The 12,939-nt window shown below is 40.1% G+C and overlaps 1 protein-coding gene across 4 annotated transcripts in view; it reads left to right on the forward strand.

Moving 5' to 3' along the window:
- The window catches only part of mid2 (midline 2), a 143,948-nt gene that overhangs the window by 46,807 nt on the left and 84,202 nt on the right, over positions 1-12,939 (forward strand). Inside the window, exon 1 of one of the 4 annotated variants that reach the window (XM_044363445.1) lies at positions 888-1,183. The exons of 1 other annotated variant lie outside the window; for it this stretch is intronic. The gene's annotated coding sequence lies outside the window, so the exon portion shown is untranslated. Of the gene's footprint in view, positions 1-887; positions 1,184-1,235; positions 1,419-12,939 lie in introns of those variants that run through there. 2 more of the 4 variants (XM_044363448.1, XM_044363446.1) reach the window with 2 other exon arrangements.

Raw genomic sequence — 12,939 nt, forward strand, 5'->3', positions numbered from 1 at the left:
TCCATAACGTAACAGACAAACTGTGACATATATGAATACTGTAGTAGTGCTATATAGTGTTTTCTTAGGGTATACACACACATTAAACACTGGTAGGCTATTGCTTGGCACGTGCACACGCACGCAGTTGTGTAATTAATCCAGGAAATTAAAGTGTGATATTGCCATTATTATAAACCACTTTTGCTCACATTTAAATCTATGAATATTCTAATTGCTGCCTGTGGGCCTTTTTTTGCAATTGGACATGATATTACCTCCCTGTTTTACTTATTGATACTAATGAACAACGTAAGGCTTTTAATATCTGGAGCCTGCTTTATTACCCAGGGTTGCATCATTTTCCAGAATAAGAAAAATGAAGAGCGATCGTGGTCGTTAATTCATTCGTCATCCAGCCGGGAGAATTGCGGTCATCTAGTGTAATGGCTTCTGTTAAGGTGAATTAAGGCGTTTGTGACCTCAGTGTCTGACCCTTATTACTGGGCAGCGGCGCTGGTTGCTACAGTAACGAGTTAACTTGATTCCATAAAGTCGATAGTTGTTATCACCCACTTTTACCCTCTGATTGAAATGTGATTATCCAATAAACTACAAGAATGAGCGTAGGCTGCTGTCCTCGGTGAATAACATGCACATTAAATTAGTTAAAGGCTGCAGTAACAGTGCGTCACACACACACACACACACACACACACACACAAACACACACAAACACACACACACACAAGTACGCACAGAAGCCTCTCTATCTGCTGGTTTTTGCTTTTTGTATTGTATGGGTAGGAGGAGCCGCTTTCCTGTGATTGTCTGGCTGCTCTCTCTCTCTCTCTCTCTCTCTCTCTCTCTCTCTCTCTCTCTCTCTCTCTCTCTCTCTCTCTCTCTGTCACAGTGTGTCTCTTTCCCTCTCTCGTTTTCCAAAGTTGAATATCCCGCTTGCCTGGGAGCTGTCGCCAGCGGAGCGGTGCAACGCACTGAACGCACCGGGCTGGTATTTTTTTTTTCTTCTTGCGTTGCGCCGCGCTGCGCCGTGTGGAACAGACTTTGGGGAGAAGGAGTCCTCCTCTACAGTATCCCGACTCGGTTCAGCCTCCATCTGTCCAACCATCCTGTGTTTCTTCCAACTTCATCTGGGGCTACTTTCAAGATGACAGAAGAAAAGAGTGTTCGGCATGTAAAGCTGGTAGGTGTCTGAAACCCCTCCCCTCCGCACACAGAGGTGTCTGGCTCGGTCTGGCTTTGGCTTCGGTCAGGTTTGTGGCAGCGCGCAGACACGCCGGGGTGAGAAAAGCGCCCGGGAATAGAAACAGGAACCGGTGGTTATTGTTTTTTTTTTTCCACCATCCATTCGGATTTTCTTGATGTGTTTGCCATAAACTCTCGCCTGAATGGATCCGATTCAAGCGAACATGTCTGAGGTAGGCTGTTGGTATAACGCTCAAACTTGGACACTTGAGGCTCTGTGTATGACCAGGTTTTCTCATGTTTGCGACCCCGTAAAGACACACGGACCCTATCTGATGTTATGCCATGTATGGCACAGAGTTTGTGTTGATTGTTGTTGATTTGGTAAGCTACCAAAGTGGACATCAGCCTCATGTGGAGACACTGGTTTTGGGAGTGAAACATTACATTTAAACTATTTTTTCCCTTAATTGTTATTATACGTACATTAAATCTGTTCTACATTCTGCTACGTGGTCGTCTAACTCTCATAAGACCACATTGGTGCCCCGGACCCTAGTTTGGGCACCTCAGCTGTACAGAGGATCCAGACTCTTGTTGTTATAGAATGATTCAGCGGAGAGATTCATGTGTTGCTGCCATGCAAAGCATGTGGAGCAGTTTTAACAAGCACGTGTATGCCTCTGCTTATTTTAGGGTTTTTACAGGCTTAGTTGGGGGGGCTGCAGGCTTTCTGTGCCATGAAACACAGACTCTTTGGTTATTTGCATTTCATCACGTTTTTGTTTGGAATGATATATACATAAGGGCTTTTATGTCATTTAAGAATAAACTTCTACTTTCCAGCTTGATTGGAATTTTTCCAACCAAAAAAGCTGTAGCCCAAATAGTTTTCATAAATATTTATAGGTGTGTCTTTGATATTCAATAGTGAGTTATTGTGATTGTATCCGTGTTGTCTTCGATGAAACCAATTCCTGAAATACACACATTTTTGATTATTGTGCAATAATGTCTTTATGGCATTAATTAAATGTTAACTCATTTTTCCCTGGATGTTGTTTGACATATTTTAAGGTTCCTACTGAGATGATTGATTCTCTGAATTATTATATTTTGACAGGAATACATCTCAGTTCTGATGTAGATGGAGCTGAAATCATTCTCTTTCAATTCCAGCTGATTCCAAGCAACACTGACTTGAACATGAGAAAATCTGCCACTGGGTAGTGTCAAAGTATGCAGGTGCCCGAGAATTAGTTGTCAGAAGGTTGAAGTGTCGCTACACACAGTTCAGCTTCTGCAGTGCTGAATGCCAAACACTGAATTGAACTGTGTTCTGAGTATCCTGCTGAGCTCAGCTGACAGTATGAGGGAATGTGCTTTTTGTCAGGCTGCTTTGAGTACCTCTGTATGCTGTGAAGTGTTGGGTAGTATTAACAAGGACGGTCAGTACTGTTATGAGATGAATGTGTGCCAGGCTTAAGTAGCTCTTAAGTAGTGTTGTTTGGATTTAAAGTTTATTTAAACCTTTTTTGTGCCTCTGCACTGAACCTTAAGTCCTGTTTACAGATTGATACGCTCTGCCTCGTTCTCTCTCTCTCTCTCTCTCTCTCTCTCTCTCTCTCTCTCTCTCTCTCTGCCTGTGCCAGCGGTTTGAGTGAAGCAAAACCCATGATAGGGTGAACTAAAAGCACAAACCCAATCACCCCTGTGCACGTCCTGTAAGTGCACCGTAGTAGTAGTTTACCAGTTCAGTTTTTTCTTTTTTTGGCTAAAAAGCCCCGGAGTTGCCCTGTCTCATACCAATACCCATTACTCGACATGGCTCATCAGGCCAATTACACATCAGCACACTCATGTATGCTCCCATCTAGAAACAGAGTCAGTTCTATACAGTAAGCTGCCACTTATACCTGCAAAAGCCATACGTTCTGTTCCTTGACAGTCTATCTTTAGTGTTGTTTTCCTGTGGTCTCGCTCTCCTTCCTTCCCTCCCTCTCGTTCTGAGTGTCTCTCATTTTTCTCTCTCTTGGTTTATCCATGCATCAATCATCTGTCTCCTGTCGCTCTCCTTTCATTCAACTCTCTAAGTCTCTGAGTTCCCCTAAAAAGAAAGACTCACATAAGGCACATAGAAAAGCTTGATGTTTTGTGTCTTTTTCACCTGCTCTTAACCTATCTCATTCTGCCTTCTGTAAAGTACTGGCTGTTCACAGCAAGGAGATTAAGGGGAAAGTAGTTTTATAGAAACATTGTTGTCCAATGATGTATGGTGTCACTCAGACTGAATTTAATAGACCAAGGGAGATCAAGTTATAGTGTTCATTAAAACAAGGTTCTGGTGGTTGGTGTCTTGTAACAGTCATGGTTTGGACTGTAAAAGGCTTTATGTTGATTGCTAGTGGCTTCACATAATGTAGCTCTGGGTGTGTGTGTGTGTGTGTGTGTGTGTGTGTGTGTGTGTGCAAGATTAAGAACAAAGTGGGTATGACAAACCTTTCCCTTTACTGCAGAATTGAATAAAAAGGCTGAATATCAAACTGGAAAATAATAATGATAATAATAATTACTTTGAATCTTGACTTTCTGTGCAGTGAGTGCAACAATCTGGGTTAATAACACAGCACAGCATCTGTTTAACAGAGGAAAACAGCAGCAGATGATGAAATTGGCCTCACTTTGTCCTCACTTCCCACAGTGCTGATTGTCTAAAAAAATATTGCCAATTGCCCTCTGGACATTTTCTCATTAGGTGACTTAAGACATTTAGCTGATTTGTGAAGGTGTCTGTAAGTACTTATTAGATCATAAATTATATTTTATTCCTTCTCTTTTCACGTCCTCAAAAATCCTTGAACACTTTTATATAAAATCTAGTGTTAATTTTCGTTTTAGTAACTCAGATCTGTACTCTGAGTGGACTTCTTTTTTTCATCTTCATTTTGATTTAATTCTAGGTGGTATTAAAACTGGTCTTGAAAGTCATCCATTGACTGTAATGAAACTTTCAAACATACAACCTGACAATCTGAGGTTGGTACTGCTGCTAGTAGTATACCATTATCTGACCCTCATGACAGGAAAAATCACCAAAGACCAGGAAAAAACTGATGTGTATTTGCCCTGAGGTGGTCAATGTCATGAAGCCAATGCACATACCAAAAGAAGCCATGAATCCTCACCCCTGATGTTTTAAAATCCCTGCCCTTCACTCCACGCCTTACCATTCGTCACAGTGTCCCAGCTTTACAACATATCCAGACCACAGAAATTCCACTAATACTTCTCAATGGTTCAAATAAATCATCTCAGAGAGCAGACATGGCCCCTTTAATGAAATGTTCTTACCCTCAGCCAAGTTGTTTGTGCACATATGGATAGTAAATGAGCTGAGAAAACCCTTCTGTACTAGCAAATGTTAGGCCTATAATGAAAGAAGATTTTGGTTTGGTAAAAAGTGAGCACTGAAGCAAGCATAATCACAGTACTGAATACTTTCCAGGGTTTTGTGATTTGTGTAGAGCAGTTGCAAAATCATGTATATCATTGCTTGTTTTCAAAAAAACTGTATGTCTACATATCAAAGTATAAAAAGTGCAAATAACCCTTAGAGATCCTCAACAAGCTTCATATTAACCACAAGAGATGACATAGCAGAGAAGAAATTATGGCCAGGGGCTATGTTAGATGGGAAGTGTCAGAACCAGAGGAACAGCAGTTACATTCCTGCTCTCTAACCAGCCACTGTTTTAGAAGCAACTGACATTTGCTGTTGACAGTCATATGAATCATTTGAGATGCATCACAAATAAATCGCAATAACTAGCAGCCTGAGTGACAAACAACAGTCAAACCTGTCTCCTAGTAATTAGGTTATATATTGCTAAATTGTTTTCTCGATTATGTTGCTGTACCAAATGTAATCACTGCTTGGATTATGGTTTTTTTTGAATGAATTAAGGGTTATAGGGAGGTGGTGGGTGGATGGTGGGCGTATGAAAAGCAGGGTGTTGACACCAGTGTCACATGTGGCTAGGTTTAGGAAAGGAAAGCACATTGGTTAAGGTCAGTGAAAGATTGTGGTTTTGGCTAAATGTTAATAAAACATGTTTCTCATGTTTCAAAGTCACTGCTGACATTTTTCTGTATTAAATCAAGACTATGACCTTTCCCTAACCTTAAATCATACGTTCAGTATCAACATCTTCACGACTTGCCAGATGTGTTAATTAACATTTTCGCATAATGCTGACAGAGAATGTCACTCTGAAAGCGTTACTATAAAAAAAACAGATAAATTTTGTTTGCCATGAAAAAATTAATCAATTTTATTGTCTTAATGATTAGTACAATTGAGATGAAATGATGCATGAAATGTATATGTGAAAGGAGTAGTAATTAATCATGGCATGTATAAAAACTGAATTAAAACTAACAGATTGCCAGGTCTTGATGGGGGAGCTTTCATTAATAGAGGAAATGGTTTCTATGTGATTATAGAACTTATCCAGGGATTGAATGTGGGAGTTCAGGCTGACATAGCATGGATGTATGTGTGTGACAGATTGCCTCCTGTTTTTGTCTCCAGACTCCTTTGATCTCGTCACCGCACTCAGTGCAATGAAGGTCCCTGCCAAGAGAGGCATAGTCTTTCTCCCAGATACGTTCACACTGCACATAAAACAGCAAAAAAGTTCTCATGCTCAGCACCACATTGCTTAATTTTCTCATTCTGGCCAAAAGCCATATTAATATGATTTTATTGTTACACTGATTGGGCATTAAACATCTGCCAGTGTCATGGTGAGACAGACAGAAGGCCACACAACTGTTTGAAGTCAGTTTCAGACTGGGACTGAACAGTTGCACCCAGCTGGTCAGCTGGCATGCAACGCTATCTGAGCAGAACAGGGCATACAGAAATAAGGAACAGGCAATGCACTTGGTGGGAAATGCTAAAGAAAAGCATATGCTCTTTGGTCTTGCAGTTAAGATTGATTAATGCTTTTGGAATTGTCAAACTTTTTAAGTTGCCATTCAGTGCAATGCAAAGGCTTGTAGACTAAACTATTAGCCTTCTAAAGCCAGTCTACAAATTTCATTTTGCTTACTGCAGTCTGGCAAAGATCAACAGACATTTGCTTTGGCAAGAGGCATCATACACTGAAATTACATTGCATTCAATTTGGTCAGTTTTTTACCAGCTGAAAACCAAATGCGGTCCTCATTCCCATCATCATCTAATCCACTTCCCATAGTTTGCCGATTGGTTGAGCTTCCAGCTGTTTTGCTCAATTGATCGTCAGCGGATGTCCTCCAGACTAATATCTTAAAGCTAAAACTTAGTTTCCAAGTCTTTGGCTGGCCTCTGTAAGACAACTATGTGTTAGGAATAAAGTGGTTTGTGTGCCTTTTTTGGAAGAAAACGTGGTACCAGAAGTTAACAGACTTATTGCAGTACCACTCTGGACCACAAAGAAGATGTAGATGTCTGGTTGCTTACTAAAGCAAAACATATTTTAGGCCTAATTCGATACGCTTTCTTCTGTAACTCAAGTATTGGAGGGCCAGAAATGTATCACATGATATGAACCATTGCTTATTTGGTTATAACTTTACATGTGTGGAAGGGTAGCTCAGATGACAAACTAGCAGTGACAGAGAACATGTCATGGTCCAATCCCAAAAGGTAAACCAGTTAAAACCAATAAGCAGCAGGCAGAGCCCAGGCTTCAGTCTGGGACCCTCTAACCCAAGACAGAGAAATAGAATTTGGAGAACAATAATCCGAAACACATGAAGCCCAGAATAAACTAAAAGAATCATCTCTGGTGTTTTCCTTTTTTTATTTAGTTTTTTTTTTGGGGGGGGGGGGGTGGGGGTGGGGGGGGGCGTTAAGCTCATTTCGCTGCTGTCTTTGCATTCCTCTCTCTGGCTACATTTTCTTTCCTTTTTTTTCCATCTCACTTTCTCATCTCAGTGTGTCATCTAGTACAAACCTTTTGAGTTGAGATTAATGACATTGTATTACTGTATACACAAGTGTTGTACACATGGATAACAGATTACATATACAGTAAAAAATAAATGATGTCATGGAGCATACATGCGACAGCCTAAAAGCTCTACTCCAAAGATGTGTCTGCAAAGATCTGTCACAATAACAGGTGAATTGTTTACACATTTTGACTTCATTGAAGGTATATTGGTTGTGTTCCCCTGAGGCAAAGGCTGAATATCCAGAGGGTTTGGATAGCATTACAAGGCATTAGTGTGCACTGGAATCCCATGAGGCTAAAATCAAATTGCCTGCCATTGCTCCTGCTGCAGCTTAAATCTGTTGGTTTAAGGGCTGTGCCCTTTGAAACTCGATTAGCCAGGGGACTCTCTAGATTGAACCTTATTGGACAGATAAATTGGCCACAAGAATAATCTCTTATTTTAAAACTGTCTTCACACCAGGTACATTTAAAGGGGTTAGTTGAAATTTTAGAGCGTTTCCTCCAAAGTTTCAGTTTGTTTTGGGAGATGTAAAAAATATAACTTGAGCTCAAGTGACATTGAATAAATGTACTAAGATGCCTCAAAATTTGAGTATCAGCAGGAAGGTTCATTTCAGAAAGGAGTGTGCTGGCAATTACTTAGACTCCTTATTCCAATAAGAAGAGATCATCTTGAAATTAATATTTGTTATGAATTGAATTAAAACAGCTTCATTCAGGTGTTTGGTTAGATACTGATGTAGGAAATGGGTGAATGAGAAGACCTTTGAAACTGTGGGGAAGAAAAAAACAATTGAAGATTAAATTTGTAATTTAATTTTGACAGACAGGGAAATAAATAGTTTAAATTTACCAGTTGAATGAAAAATATGTGGAGATTGTAGTGATGTTGGAATGGTAATTGGTATCAACTTATATCCTGAATTGAGGTATTGGTATTAGGAGAGAAAAGTCTGAATTATGCAGCCTTAGCTTCAACCCAAACACCTAAATACAAAAATGTAGCAGAAGTAATGTTTTCTGTCATGGGTTATGGTTTTAACCAAACAAAACTTGCTGTAGTTGTGATTGCACTTTGTACTTTTTCTTTGAAGCATGCAAAACACAATATACCGCAAAACACTGGAGTCTAAATCCTAAGAATCAACCCAGGAAGAGAGAGGGGGGCTTTTCCACCCCAGCCTAACAGCAGCTGAGGCTGAGCAGGCGGCCAACCTCCCACCGTGCTAGTTAACAGCCAGCTGCTTGTGTGTACTCCTAAAGCATCGCACGTGTTTCCCATGATCTAACCTGCTGGCACCAGGAACCGGGGATCAGGCCCAACTCTGCCGTCATACTGCCCACCCCAGAAAGCTCCCTTCTGGGTGGAGTATTACACCTCCTCTCGCGGGGATGCTTGAGCTATAGAGGTTGTGGAGGTGGGGAGCTCAGCCCAGAGTGTGATGCTGGGAGTGGTGCGACCCAGGGGTAAATACTTGTGTAGTTTAACACAATAATGTTGTGCTGTTTTTCTCGTTTGCAGTGATCACTGAATTTCTGAATTATGAGAGTTTTTAGTATATTTCTAAACATTTAATTAATTATCTGATGATATATATTTAAAGCAGTGTACCAGAATTACAATTCTAACTCGTTTCACATGTCAGTGCATTAGAAGATTGTTTTCATAAACATTTCTCACGTCCAACTATATTAGAAACCTGTTAGTAACCCACTCCTTTCCTTTCTGGGCCATTTAACAGGGGCTTGTAGCTTGCTATAATGAACATCTCTACTCACCATGGTAATACCAGCACAGGCCAAGATGCAGTTTTGATAAAAATAGAGCAATTGAGCATGGAAAGTGGAGGCAGAGAGAGAGAAATAACTATAAAGAGACGGATTGAGAGGGTAGGTGTAAACAGGAGGACGCATGAAAAAAAGATTTTTGAGCTTCAAGGATGTTTGGAAGGTTCTGAGGAAGGTTTAATAGCTACACAGAGCGCAGACCAAAGACAAAAAGTCATGGGGGTAGAGGAAGGAAAACAAGCATGTCTTGATTGACTCATGCACTCACATACGTATTTTCATCATACACACTCATCCACCCAGCAGACATTTCTAAGGATCACCTTCTTTCTAAAAGCAGCTTTTTTCCTCTCTGCTCCCCTCTGATTAGCTGGTTAGTTCCAGAGATTTGTAGAAATCTCTGATATTCTTCTGAGACTTTCTGCTAAATGTGTATCATCTGTCATGCCTGCTGGAGGTTATACTGTATCACTATTAGTTGCTTAAAATGTGAAATTGTTCCACTGAAGTTGGCCATTTTATCCAGACCCATCATTATCAGGAGTAGGGGGTTCCTGTGAACCTGCCTCCAGCGGGAAAAACCTTTGGACTACGCTCTTGTTTTGTCAGTCTTTGCAGTTCAATATTGATGTAGCAGTAGGCATTGTTAACCTTCACAAGTATTCTCATTGGTTTTGCAGTGCCCAGGGGACCAGCTATTTTTAAAATGCAGCAATGTTGGGCAGCTATTGTTTAACTAACAACCTATTGATTTGTGTCAGCTTTGGTTGCGGAGCTTACAGCGAGGGAGTTTTCTCAGTTCACAAACACATTATTCAAAATGTTTTAGAGAGTGTGTGAGAGCTAACTCCATTAAAAAGATCCTAGATCATCACCTAGAAAAAGACTTTTTTCTTGGTTTCCATGAGGTCACATTAAAATTTTGGATGCATACTATGATACACTTGCATTTTATGTGGTTTTATTTGTTAGAAGGACTTTATTACATTACATTGCTTGGGTTTTCCTCTTTGTCTGCTCCTTAAGTTCAGAGCGACTTCTTGGAACTGCCTGTGAGGAAATGACTGTGTATGGAAGCCTATAGGGGACTATATTAAAATGATAATGTAAACTTGAAAATGAAAATGTAATTCCACAATAGTATTATAATTTTCCACATATGTATGTGTTATTTGAGTAAAAATGAAAATGAAAATGCAAATGCAATAATCCAATTTTCATTTTCATTTTCACATACTTGTATGGGCGGTCTATGACCATATTAAAATGAAAGTAGAAAAGCTGTACAGTGAACAATATTCAAATGTTAATTAATATTTGATTTAAATACAATATAAACCATGTAACCTGATTTTCCACAATTAGAATTAAAATGCCGTTTTCTAACAATTTCTAACAAAATGAAAACTGCATTTTACATTTAATTTTCAAAGACTTAACCCGCTGTACAGTGGATAATATTCAAATGCAATAAGCGGTACAGTGCCCCCAGTCCATTGCATTTACAACTACATGTCACTATGCTCTTTTGGTGTCAAAATGAAAATAAAAATGCAATCTGTCAGTCCTCGCATCAAGATAGATCTTCAGTTATGTGTCCTGCTACTCCAAACAGCGCGTGGATGTTCTACCACACACCGGCAACCTACAGCATGTATCATATCAATATTTCACAAAGGGTAGAGAAAAAAAACCCTTGATCAATCAAACAGCTGTCTGAGCTCATCCATTGTGTTAAAAAGCACCTTTTTTTTCACCACTCATGATAATAAGATTTCCCATCTCGAGAAGCAACAAATTAGTGTTTATCAGTGATAAATAAAGCTGATTGAACAAATAGACCTACAAGCCTCTGACATTTCAACGCAAGGAGCCCACAGAGCCAATCGAACAGCAGCCAAAGAAAACAATGGCTCATACTCTTCCCCCCTTGAAGGAAATGCCAAACATTACAGTGCTGTATAAATAGAAGGCTCTGACTTTGTAGAGCGAGAGCGAGATAGAGGACAGGAACCCCCTCCCTGGGGTCACACTGGTGACAAGGTCTCCCACCTCTCCTCCCCTCTCTCTGTCTTTATTGCTCTTTTTGTTTTTCTCTCTCTGTGTGATCTATTTTTGAACTGATTTCTCTTGACCTCCCTGTGTTTTTCATCTCCTTCGGTTTACTTATGTATTTTTTATCTTCCTCTCCCCCTCTCTTTCACACCTGGTCATCGTAAATAAGTGAAAAGCCTAGTAACACATCACAAACACCTACTGTTTTATTAATGGAACCTTTATTAAGTGGAAATGGCCCTCCTGGATGTATTATGTTGGGGGGGAAGTGTACGGACTTTGACCCAAGGTGAATGCTGTACTTAGAGCAAGAAATCTTGGGTTTAATAGCTTTTGGTCAAGCAGCCTATTCTCAGTGTTGACAGCTCAGTCCAGTTCAATTTACTTTAATGGTTGTGAGAAATTTACCATCACATCAGGCTTAATGCAGCCCTTGTATGGCTGGACACACGTTGTCCTACAACGTGCAGCATGAGGTGTGGCAGTAAGGCCTTTTACACTGAGGGCAGTAGCGCGGGAATGGAAAATCCATCTAGAGTTAAAAATATTGAATCGTCGATTTCATTTTGTCATTTCACACTGTTTTTTTTTTCTTCTCCCCCCCCCCCACCTCTATTGTGAGAGGGAAGGAGGGAGGCAGAGTCGTCCCCAAAACGAGGTTAGTTGCTCTGACTGTGTGTAATGGGGTTACGGATGATTCAGCCGAGACAACTCCAACAAGTCTTTCATCTGTACTATCTTTTGTATCAAGCGTATAAATGTATTTCTCTCGGCTGGCAGGATGCGCAGACAGTTCGGAAGATTGAACCCCAGCTGTCAGTGTAGGCAGATTTAGGAAACAGCAGGCACACGAGGTAGCACACACACATCCACCACCAAGACATTGAGTCTTTCCTTCATCTTAGTGTTATCAACACACACAAGCAGGATCTAGCTGCAAGAGAGTATAGGTTTCTCTCCTCCTGAACGATTTTGATTTTGTGTCTTAAGCTATACCGAGGAAGAAAAATGTCCATCCTCCTGTCATTTCCAAATAAACAAAAACATTGCAGTTAACAGGCACAGTATCTTTTCTTAGAGATGTTTCTTAATAGGGGCAGCTGTCAAATGAACAGGATTGTCAGGATTTTGATACCTTTGTATTGAGCTGTGTGTCTGTCTCCACTAGAATCAATAACACCAGCTTGGACATATGCTAATACAGTTTGGCAAGCTATTGATAAAGTGGCTGGCACCTTACGGATCAGTTAGCCTGCTCATTTAGAGCACAAATACAATGGATTTGAAGGTGTCAGCAATTTTTCGCAATGAGAAAACTTTTCAGGAATATGTCATCAATCTTCATATAAAAGGTGATTGTTTTCTTGATAGTCTTTCCAGTCTAATATAGGTGTGTAGCACAGGGACTGCAATTTTCCATTGAAAAGATCCTCTTTTTGGAAGCTTAGGATGTCGTTTTATTGGTGCCTAGATTGCCTTTTCACACGATCTGGAGAACATTTGCATATTTATAGAAAATTCCAGTAAAAGGTAATCTATTAACTTGCAGCACTCGCTTCACACACACACAGTCAGATGAAAATATAGAAAAATTGAAGCTGAATTGACATCAACTGTCAATACAAGCAAGTTGGTTTTCTGCAAGGCAAGACAATAGATTTCTCAAGTTCAGCAGTGTGTGCTTTTTCAGTCTATCATCTTATTTTATGTCATTACAGTTTCATCAGTGCATGCAGGGCAATCATTTCACTCCAAAAATTTTGTTACTGTAGACTTCCAACAAGCTTGGTAATAGGAAATAAAACCAAATCAATGCTTCAGCTCTTGGACAATATTCAAGGTGAAGTGGCTTTGGAAATGTTAGTCAGTGTTCTTTGTGTATGTGAACAAACTCAGTAGTCTTACT

This window comes from Thunnus albacares, chromosome 10 (genome assembly GCF_914725855.1).
Source record: "Thunnus albacares chromosome 10, fThuAlb1.1, whole genome shotgun sequence".
Classification (NCBI taxonomy): domain Eukaryota; kingdom Metazoa; phylum Chordata; class Actinopteri; order Scombriformes; family Scombridae; genus Thunnus; species Thunnus albacares.